Source organism: Rhinopithecus bieti, unplaced genomic scaffold (genome assembly GCF_001698545.2).
Source record: "Rhinopithecus bieti isolate Rb0 unplaced genomic scaffold, ASM169854v2 scaffold_3040, whole genome shotgun sequence".
Taxonomy (NCBI): domain Eukaryota; kingdom Metazoa; phylum Chordata; class Mammalia; order Primates; family Cercopithecidae; genus Rhinopithecus; species Rhinopithecus bieti.
The window spans coordinates 4,575,158-4,584,533 of NW_016804657.1; the positions used below are offsets into that span (position 1 = coordinate 4,575,158).

General features: G+C 50.7%; 1 protein-coding gene across 1 annotated transcript in view; it reads right to left on the minus strand.

Moving 5' to 3' along the window:
- SYT6 (synaptotagmin 6) overlaps nt 1-8,934 on the minus strand; it is a 62,361-nt gene extending 53,427 nt beyond the window's left edge. Inside the window, exon 1 of the mRNA XM_017869593.1 lies at nt 8,866-8,934. The gene's annotated coding sequence lies outside the window, so the exon portion shown is untranslated. The remainder of the gene's footprint in view (nt 1-8,865) is intronic.
- Between the last annotated feature and the right edge of the window lie 442 nt (nt 8,935-9,376).

A 9,376-nucleotide genomic window follows, 5' to 3' on the forward strand; every position in this document is an offset into this window, starting at 1 on the left:
ACATAGGCTCCAGGGAAAGAGATCCCACATCAGAGGGGCCAAGAAGGAGGTGAGGATATCAGTCACTCTCTCTGGGAAGCCAGCACTGCCTTTTGACTCCTTTGCTGCAAGTTACTTGCCTAGATCAGCTGTCACCTCTGAGAATAGAGAATAATAGCAGAGAATCCTCAAGTCCTGAGCCACCTACCACCACCCTCTTCCCAAGCCTTCCCAATGCCTGGCTCCCTGCACAGAGACATTAGGGCCTTTTCCTGGCCAAAGGAGCTGGAGCTAATCCTTCACCTGAGACTGCCAGACACCAGGAAAGCTCATTCTAAGTCAATTTCTATACTAAAGGTCTCCAATGTGGTAGTGTCTCCAATGGGGTGAACCTCGGGGCAGGGGGACACAAGAGAAAAAAAAACAAGCCATTTTAATATTTATAATCTTTAAAAGAAATCAAAATTTTAATATACAGGTTGATAGAAATAATAGCATGTTATTATTAGATTTAGGCAATTTATTCAACATTACTATGTCTAAGGTTCAAAGAGCTTTATATCTATTCACTTATTTAATCCTCTCCAATGAAAAAGATATGATTATTATCCTCATTTTACAGATGTGGAAACTGAGGCACAGAAGGTTAAATAGATTACCCAGGTCACACAACTAGTGAGTGGTGAAACAGGGCTACAACCCAGCCAGTCTAGTTCTGAAGTATCACCTCTGTGAAACAGGTATGTAACTTGGGAACAAAAAAACATATATTGGAGGTACTAAGTTGTTTTTTTTAACCTGTTACGAGTTCATGATCTAAATAATTTGGAGACTGTTTCTTCAGGCCTTTATCCTAGTGGGCTCACCGGGAAAGTCACCACAGCTATATGTGTCCTTATTCTACATATCTGGCCATCTCTAGCCCTTCACATCTGTTCTTTGTTACAGCTCTTCTGGATGCATTCTCTGCAATATGACTCACCTCAAAACAAAAGGTGTTTCTAGGGCTTTGCTTTCCTTTGATCATACATCTTACTTGTTCTGGTAATAATTAGAATTTTAATGAGAAGGGGGTAGGGAGAATCTAGAGAGCATAGAGTGCATTTAAATGTTCAGCCTGACAAAAAATTAAATTCGTAAATGAAAAGAGAGGTAGGAGAAGGGGGTGGGGCAGGAGAATGAGGTTTTCCTCTGTGTGGTTGCTATTTAGATTGCTTCTCCACATGACCCCCAGCTGCTCTTCCCTCAGAGCTGTGATTAGGGAAGGCAGAGAGCATGGGTCATTGGAATCAGCACCCAGTGCCCAATAGTGGTTATATGAGACCTATGCTGGAAGAATCTTCTTCCAGGACTAGAGGAGCCTGGGCTTTTGACATCTCACTGGCAGGCAGTGCAAGGAGAATTAGGTCTCAAACACTGAGTGGGTTCATCTTCACAGGAGATGCAAGGTTGGTGAGCAAGGCTGGTAAGACCAGAAGCAAGCAGCGGGGAGGACGTGATTGTAGAGGATTTACCCCCTTTAAAATCCCTATATGTGTCCTGGAACTCAGACAGCCCTCATCTCCTAGTTTAAGGTACATTGAGGTTAGAAAGAGCTGTAGGTTTCTGTACAGCCTAACGGCTGCCCAGATAACCTAAGCTGTGTGCCTTCCCACTCTGGGTTTGCTGGGGCCAACCCACTGGGACATGTCCCCTAGGAAATCACAGGTACACAAAGAGACTTCAAAATCCTTTCCCCATTCACATCTTGTTTGAACTTTGACCCCTTGAGGCAGCTAGAACTTTGATGGGCAACTCCACCAGTTTCTGAGTCCTGATCCAGTGCTCTTCCAATTTACACCACGCATTCACTTCAGGAAAAGTAAGAAGTAAGCCTCCAGTAAGGGAGAGAGGGCTCAGCCCAGCCCTGAAAAAGAGAAAGTACTTCCTAGGTATTTGGATGCTTTTTCCCTGTCTTCTTCTTTACTTCCTCTTCAGCTTAGAGAGAAGGAAGCGTTGCCCTGAAGTCAGACTGGGCTCACTCACAGTCTACCTCCACTAGTTTTAAACTGTGTGCCTTTGGCAAACTAGGTAACATTTCTCAGCCTCATTTCCTCATCTATAAATTGGGGGTAATAATAGTATCTACCTTATAGGGTCATTGTGAGGTTTAAATGAGACCAAAAATGTTGAGGATAGTGCCTAAGATGTAATAAGCAATAAAATAAATATTACCTATTTTTATTAGAATGAGTTATGCCCAGCCCAATTTGAAACAGTCCTTAGTTTTGAAATTTGTTTAGTGGGCAGAACACCTGCAAACCATGAACATTAATCAATAGAGATAGTTTTAACCTTGTCTTCACAAACCAAGAACAATCTTACTAGCAGAAATAATGTAATGGTTTCGGACATAGCCAGGTCTGTCTGTTTCTTGAGACATAACAAAACCATGGTTCAGATCACACATCTCCAGGCTTTCCTGCGAATACTCATTTGCTTGCTGCCTCCTCAGTTGTTTTGTTGTTACCATCACCAGCCAGCTGGTGAACAGGAATGAATTCCAAAGGAGTAAGAAGATCAGGGAAGAAAAACCTGTAATTGAGAACATCCTATGTTCTTGAAAATTTTCTTGAAATTTGGGGAAAAGAAGCCTATTGCTCAATATTCATTGTGAAATGTTTTCATTCAGGCATCAGAAGAGCCCTAGTATTTCATGGGCAACTGATTTGGTAAACCATACTAGCCAGCTATCCAGCAACCCTATGGAAGAGAAAACAGCTATGGAACTAGGCTTTGGGATCACACCCCAGTGACATAGCCTTGTACAGGGGCACGTGGCTTCTAGCCCTGGCTGTGAAACTGGACTCACAGGTGCTCAGACACAGGATGGACATCTCAGGTGGGTGGCAGTGCCAGAATGAATGACAGCACAGCATGTACCATCCTCATTGCTTTCTAATTGTGTGAACTTGAGCAAGTTATTTAACCTGTCCAAATCTTAGTTTTCTCTTTTATTTAGTCAGGATTCGAATTATTCCTACCTTTCAGAATCATTGTGAATATTACATAAGCTAAGACTTTGAGCACAGGCCCTGGTACATGGTGAATGTCCCCAAAATGGAAGCTGCTGTTATTCTTCATGTTTTGTTTTTTGGTGGAGGATAATAATTGACTGTATACAGAACAGACACAAAGCTAAGTCTTTGAGGCAGGGAAGGTAGACACCAGATCAGAGGACAAAGCATCGAGGGACGTCAGGCCCCTCTTCTCTCCTGGGAAGTTGAGATCCCCTTCAAGGCCATCAGGGTAGAATCTGCTTGTCACCTTAAATGAGACTGTCTTGTTGGGGTGATGGCCCATGGTCTCCCTCCTCTTCCAGAAAACACTGGGTTATTAATTAGCAGCTCAGGGCTTTCTTATCTTCCCCCACTGACACTTCTTTCTCCAAAGACAGCCCTAGTGCCCCCTCTCCTCTTCTCCACCCATAGTGTTAGAATTCATCAGCAATTCTTATCGCTTGCTATTGTTCCCATTTTTCTAATGGGCTTTCATGTCAGAAAAATCCATTTTGTAACAGTAACAGGCATTCTTCCTAACCGATTGTAATTGAAGAGATAAACCGGGAAGAGGAAGCAAAAAGAAAGAACCATTTTCCCTGCTCATCCCAAAGCCAGAGAAGGCTGGCTTCAGGGCCTGGAATTGGTGGTGGACCCTCAGAAATGGTCAGCGCTCAGGCTGGGGAGAGCAAGAGTTGCCTCTGCCAAGGAGCTCTCGTGCAGACACAGATAGAGACATGGACAAAGCATAGCCCAGAGGCCAGGGAGCAAGTGACGCAGAGGCCCAGGAGCTTGGAAGAATAGTGTTTAGTCTGGTAAGAGAAGATATTCTGGCAGAACCACTCATAAAATACTAATAATATTATTTATTTATTTCTACATAGTAAGCATTATGTCCTTTACATTATCTGATTTAACATTTTTACCCTCCCTAAGAAATTGGTATTCATGCTTAAAGATAAATAAACTAAGTGTAGAGATGTTAACCAGGTAACTTGTTCAAGGGGACAGTGCATTAAGGAGAAGAGCTAGGATTTGAACCTAGGACTTTCTGATGCCCAAATCTGGGCTCTTGAACCAGATTTCTGGGAGGACTACAGATTGAGCTGTAGAGTCCCAGGTTGGACAGAGAAGTTGGCGGGGGGTGGAGGGGGCAGGCATTTCTTAGTTGTACTCAGGAGAGGATGGCAGGGACACTCCCACTTTTTGGCCTGACCCTATGAACCTGGACAGAGCCCCAGAGACTCAGATTATGACCAGCCTGGTCACCACCTGCCCCATCTTACTTCTTCCCTGGAAAGCTGACACTTCAGGTTGCCCACCAGCCACTAGGCAAATAACCAGTGGCCTCTGGAAAAGGTGTACCTGAGGAATATCTGAGAGAGAGAGAGAGAGAGAGAGAGAGAGAGAGAGAGAGAGAGAGAGAGAGTGTGTGTGTGTGTGTGTGTGTATGTGTGTGTGTTAGGAGAACAGAGCTATTCTGTATTGAGGCTCATATGTGGCCCATTAATAATAAGCTCTGCCAGGGCTTGTAAGTTTATTAGGAGAACCCGGTGTAATTAAAATTCAGGGTTGGGGGGAGGGGAGCAGAGGGCTTTTGCTTCCTTTCCTTCTTTCAGAGATCCAGCCTGAGCTACCAATGGGAATAATTAGCAGAGTCCAAACAGAGAAGGAATTAATGCTCCTGAAAAAGCTGTGATGAGGAGAGACAATGCTAAGCTAATTACGGCCGCACCAAGCTTTATGACTGGGTGCTCGCTTCCACCATCATTAGGGGATTCAGAGCTAAATTGGAGACGAATGTGGAGTGTTATAGCTAACAGAGCATTGGCACTAATTTAGCAATTATTAATATTATTATTTTGGTGGATGGTAACTGTACCTTTCTGCCTGAGGGGTCAGGGCATGTGGGCCTTCTGAATGTGGGATCAAGGCTGGAGTGATGGAGGTTGGGGGCAGACTGTCAGAAATTCTTTTCCCTCTATGCTCCTCTCCCTGTTTGTACCTGCAACTAGTGAGAGGAGGGGTCTGCCTGGGTCCTCGGGGAGCAAGAAAGAGTTCAGTGCTCCTAGAAGAAAGAAGGGAGGGATGAGGTTGTGTCATTATACTTGGAGTGCCCAGATCCGGATGCCCCTATTTATTTCTACTTTCAGAGACTTCTCTGATTTCAGTTCCTAAGTGTAACTCTGTCCTTACAGGCTTCCTTTCCTAAGCAAGACTAGAAAGGGTGCCACCTAGTTTAGTCAGGACTTAGTCTTAGCATGCTTTCCCTACTCCAGACAACCCTATACAGACCATAAAGAAACCTGGCTTGATCCAGATGCCTCAATGCCACTCCTCGCTATTTGCAGCCACATGTTATACCCCCAACTCTGTGGACAGGGAAGATAAGCTTCAGACAGTTGGAAGAGAACATGTCTTTTGTACAGAGCTTAGAGGGATGACACATACTGAAACCACCATCCCTACTTGACGTTCTCATCAAAGTCAGAGAGAGAGAAGAGAACTTCTAGAACTGTAAATCTAAGGGCTTTACAACTCCTAGATACTGGACCCTGCTTCCAGAACTCTAAAGCTCAAAACACACTAATAAGAATATCATCTCCTTGGGTTCTAAAGGATTGTGCATTGTACCTTTCCTCAAAAACAGCAAAATCTGCAGAATTCTATCCTTCCAGTGAGAAGGACAGACATCACATAAATCTCATGGCCACAAGTAAAGTGGAGTTAACCACTCCCAGCTGCCAGCCTAAGAAAAGCAGGGAAGCTTGAGATCTCCTGTCAGGTTTCTACATTTTCTGAAGCACTTCTGGACCTCTGCTTGCTACCTTAAGTACAGAACCCATGCTGACCATACCTAAACCTCTGCAACTTGGCTTATGGAAAAAGTTCATTCATTTCCACAAGGCAGATGACACAATGAAAGGTGGAGAACTGCTTGTTAGTTCACTTGGGATGTATTAAGGAGAATAGCAGGGCTGTGGCTCCAGAGTTTTTAAAGAAAAAGGGGAAAATTGCTTTTAGTTGGAACAGTTTGCGTACAGGTGTTTCCAAGTCAGGGTCTGATTAACTGAGACTTCCTGTGCAATTCCTAGCACAGACTCTGGCCTATAGAGGAGTCTCAGCAAATGACAGTGGAGTCTGAATCTCAGTTGTCGAATCCCAGGGTGTTACTAGAAATCTGTAAGCTAGAGACTTATAACAGGAGAAAGTCAAGGGAAAACATAAAATGGTAAAGAGAGCTGGGCATGCTCTAGCCACTTGCATTTTTCATAAGACTGCAACAAATGAAAAACTCTAGCATTCTGCTGGCTGGAGAATCTGGACCCAGGTAGTGGCTCTGGGATGCAGGGAGCAGGCTGGGAGGTGGAACAGTTGGGGCCTGGTCCTGAAGTCCATGGCATCTCCTCAGACCCTCTGGTCACCTAAATTCTCAAGATCCCACGGCCACTCTCAACCACTCTCTTTCTCTTGCTATGATCAAAGGGTCTGCTTCTGCCTCCCCACATCCCTTTCAGCCTCCCAACTTGGACCCTGGGCTTCCCGGGACTTGTGACTCAGCAGCCAAAGTTAAAGTTTTCCTGAGCTAACTCTAACTCGTCTTCTGATACAGCCTGCAGGGAAGGCATAGTAATTCATCTGGGCCTGCTGACTCTCACCCCTCAGGCTTTTCTCACCCTCAGCCTGGCCATCCAGGCACCTGTCATTCCAGATTATGGGTATCCCTCTGGTGTCAGAACACCAGTGCCTCCCCCTACCAAGACGTGCTGCGTACCTACAGCCCTGCCCCACTCCCAGCAACTTCCACCCTCACCCCTGGCATTTCTGCCCTGAACAGACAGGAGAGGCAGCTTCCATCCCAGGTGGAACTCCACAGGTATGTTCTCACCCTGTAGGCTCTGAGGGTCAGGACCAGCATTAAGGCCCCGCTGGAGATGGATCCTTGGTGGAAAAGATGGAAGGGAGCTGAGGAGTAGGGAGAGGCAGGAAGAGACTCCCTGATAGGGAAAATTCTGTGTCTGGTGGGTATGGGGAAATGGGTGGTGTGGGAGGGGATGGCACTAGAGAACCGGAGTCTTATAATAATAACTTGTTAGGCCTAATGTGTTCTGCGAATCTCCAAGGCAGGGAATCAACTTCCCCAACCTCCATCTCCGTACTACCCTCTAAAAGTTCTTCTTTATGTCTAACCTCAGTCCCTTCTGCTGCAGTGATCAAGCCATTGACTAAACATTGCCACAACTAGGGAGAGCAGCGCCTCCTACGACCCTCACGGGGCTCAGGTGGGCTCCACTTACCCCAAGGCTGGATACAGCCCCCTCACACACCCAAGGTTCTCCTTGGCCTACTGCCCCCTCCCCTGAACTGTTCCTCACGGATATCTACCTCTATCTACGACCTTTAACCTCAAGTGAAAGGACCCTGGGACCTGCGGCCGCTGGGGAGTTTACCCCACCTGTACCTGCTCCCGGAACCGCCGGTCCCTGGCATCTCGTCCCTGGAGCAGCGCGTGGGGACCAAATTCCCGCCTCTGGCAGCCCCTTTCTCCCCTTCCCGCGCCAGCGATGCGGAGCCACTGGGCAACTCCCGAGTACTCCTAGGCCCAGCCCTGCTGGAGTCGGGGTCGGGGGACAAGGAGGAATGGAACCCGCAGAGCCTCCTGGAACCCCGGCGCCCTGGTCCCTGCAGGATCTCCCCACCCCCACTCCGCATTCTCTCCAGGCCTCTCACTCCCCAGTCCCTCCCCACGGAGGGGACGCGACCCCGTACTCCCTCCCGCCTGGGACCCTCCAGACGTCGGGACAAAGAAGCCCCGCGGCAGCCGGCGAGCGTGACTGCAGGGCACTGGTGCAGCAGGTAAATACCCGGGGCCGGCCGCCACGTCGCCGACCCTCCCGCAGCTCCCGCCGCCAGGGCGCGACACGACATTCCCGCTGTCGCGACTCCCCGGAGACGCCGCAGCTGCGCGCCGGGGTCCAGCCCGGCGGGGATCGGGCTCGGGACTCACCCGCTCCGGCAAGCTCGACTCGGCTCGGGCTCCCGCCTCGGCTAGGCGGCCGCCTGGGGCTGCGTCCGGCGCAGGGTCCGCGCGGCTTGGGCAGGAGGCGCCCTCTTGGCAAAGTCGGCTAGAGGCGCCCGCTCAGTCGCGCACCCGCCCCGAGTCCGAGTCCGAGAGGGACGGAGGGAGCGAGTTATAGGGGCGAGGGGGGTGGAGGAGGAACGCCGCAACACCCTCATACCCTCCCCCACCCGCCCCCGTCCCCCGCCCCCCAGCGGAGACGCGGAAACCACTAGGCAGCCGGAGACACCCGGACACAAAGACCTCGTGCCAGCCGCAGACCCAAGTTTCTCCCGGAGAGACCGGGGGTCCGCCCGCGTTCACCACTAGAACACGCACACGGACGGACAGACCGACGCACGGACCCCGGGACCTCGACACTTGCTAGGAGGCGAGCTCTCTTCCTTAGCCGCGCGCCCCTGGTCTCCCGCTCTCTCCATGGACCCCTCTCCTGGCAGATTGCCCGCAGAGCGAGCTTGGAGATGCGAGGGAAACTGAAGCCCCGAGGGTGCCCGGTCCTGGGAGCCTGGCTGTCTGCGGGGTCCCCCGCAGTCCGCAGTAGTAATACGGGAGGGCCAGGGGGGTTCTACCCCCACCCCCGGTCCCCTTCGGGTCTCTCCTGGCTGTGCAAGCGATGGGTCAGGGGGCTGGACGAGGCTGGCTCCCAATCCAGAATCCCTAGCTGGAGAGTTCTTTCTAGGTTCTGGGGCTCCTGGGACCGGGGCTTTGGGGAAGGGAGACCTCAGGACGGATATCCAGGAAGGGAAGGGGCCCTGGGTCTCCTGTTACCTGCGCCTGCCGCGCTGGGACTCCGTTCTGGGGGCTGCAGCTCGAAGCTCCGACAAGTCTCCACGTCCAGCCCGAGAGGGGGCGGCCGGGCCCGGCACAGCGAGGCGAGGACCGCGAGCGCCTCCTGGCACCGAGGCCCGCCGGCCCCCCACACTCCGCTCATGCCCCAGACACCCAGGCCTGCCGAGCAGCAGCTCGAACCCGCGCCGCGGCCGGACTGGGGCGGGGCACGACGGCCCCAAGAAGACCCTCCCTGCAGCGGCCCCCTGCGGCTCCGCTCTGCTTTTAATCACTTCCCCGCAGGGTCCCCGCCCCTCACGTGGCATCCCGCGGCAGCTGGCAAGTCTGGCGCCTCGCGGCCGCCCCCTCTACACTCAGGGACTGGTCTGAGTCTGGGGTGTAGGGGGTTCGAGGCGGGGAGCCGGGCTGTCCCGAATCTCAGAGGGTGCAAGGCCAGGAAGGAGTCCGGGTTCCCGCTCCGCATTCACTGCCTGGTGTGACCTTGGGCGTC